Raw genomic sequence first — 2,115 nt, 5'->3', positions numbered from 1 at the left:
TTGTTCTCTCAGTTATTTCTTTTTCTTTTTTTTTTTTTTTTCATTTTTTGCTAGTTGGTGGTCCAATTAGGTGGACAGCCATTTCAATAGGATTGTGTATGACATGGGGTTGTTCAATGCTCCAACTGGCAAATAAAAATTTGAACAATTTCATACTTTTTTTTGTTCACAAGCCATATAAATTTTCTTCTCGATTATATACACTTATTTTTTTTTTTTTTTTCATATTAAAACTGTGTGATGTGACGGTATAACTGTGATGTGAATTTTCTTGCACTTCTTGAAGCGAAGAATTGCAACTTCTCTAAAGGGTATTAAATACTTTTTATTTTTTGTTTTTAGACTTACCAATGATTACTCGAGTCAACAGTTACTAACTGGAAAAACAGTGTAGAAAATGTGTAACAATGATACAGTTATGCTATATATAAAATGACCAATGATTGCGACATTCTTTTTATAAAGTGTGTCTAGTAATTTTTTGATATTTGTTTACAAAATTATAGTTGAACTTCTGATGAAACATGTGGGTTATTTTAGATTCGAGGACATGTAATTTCGTCAAGAGGGCTAGTTAAAAATTAGTCTTATAAAATCCATGAAACTTGTTTGGTTTTATTGCTTTTTTTCAACGGCATCTCATGATCACGTGTGAATAGATTTTTGGATGCGTAGGTGACTTAAAATGTTTATGGCACTGAGCCAATATAACTTTAGTTTGGCTCATCCACTTTTATCACAATCGTCACACCATTACACTGCAATTTGGAAATATTTAACTCTTATATACATAGTCTTGGATGGGTTGTATACGAACTATGTTGTAATAATATTTTTGCAGTCGTGGGATCACAGTTTTTTCTGACACTTGTAGCTTTGTCAGTTAACGAGATTGTTCGTGGTACGGTATCAGTTGTTGTTCGGGTCCTCACTATTATAATTGAAAATAAATTTATTTAAAAATAAAGTGATAAAAATCGTTTAGCAATAGAAAGTGTTTTCAAATTAAAATTAAATTAAAATTCATTTATATTAAGTGTTGACGAAATAATTTGTTTACAATGTTTTTGGCAGAAATGGTTAATTAATTTAAATATTTAAAGAAATACTTTTATCTTGCTTATCATTATGTGTAAATTTAATTTAAAAAAAAAATTCATTTACAGGGATCGTCAGTTTTAGCGATGGAAAATATAACTGTAGGTGAAAGTAACGAGAACATTCATGAATCTTATAAAACGCCTAGTAAAAATTTTCTAAAAATGGGTAAGTAATAATATTTAATTTTATAAAATATCTATACAGTAATAGAGTACTAAATATATATTATTTCTAGGCTGGTTAAAAATCAAACCATGGGCAGGTAAAAACGACAGCCAGTATGACAAGAATGGGAAAGAGCAAGCAAGAAGTAAGTAGACCATCAGTAATTTATCATACAAAAAAGACATTTTATTTTTTAATATTTAATACCATTTTATTATTTATTATTTAATAAATATTTTTTAAATTGAGTACCAGCAGTAAGTTATGGAAAGTTTATCAACAGTAAGTTGATGATTTACTGTTGGTACGACAGTCACATAGCTTACCTACTCTATTATTAATAAAAGCTCAACACTAACGATATTTTACCGATTAAAAATTCAACAAAATACAATTTGTTATTAACAATAAATTAACTCAAGCTCTTGTTATAAATTAAAAATTAAATAACATGAAATTTCATCAAAGTAAAATAGATTTAACTAGCACAATAATTCGTATCATTTATTGCTTTTTTGTTTGTCTTCAATTTGTTAAATTAAGACAGAAAATTTAAGGATTTTTTTTTTTCGCACAGCAGTAAAATGATTGTTCATCATGCAGGATTTAATATTTGCTTTGTGCTAATATGTGCATTAAGAAAGTAACTTAAGTTACAGAAGCATCTTCAAATTTTAAAATACAATGAAAAAAAAAAAATCGATTGTGAGATAAACTTTGATGAACATAGAAGCAACTTATTACCAAGCCAATTCCTCTGCAGATGAAGCCCCCAGGGAATCATAACTCATACAACTTTTGGTATTATTCTCTCAAGGTTGCTCAAGCACGGTTGAACTTAAGCTTTCT

This window comes from Aphidius gifuensis, linkage group LG2, assembly GCF_014905175.1.
Source record: "Aphidius gifuensis isolate YNYX2018 linkage group LG2, ASM1490517v1, whole genome shotgun sequence".
Classification (NCBI taxonomy): domain Eukaryota; kingdom Metazoa; phylum Arthropoda; class Insecta; order Hymenoptera; family Braconidae; genus Aphidius; species Aphidius gifuensis.
This window is presented reverse-complemented; position numbering follows the sequence as displayed.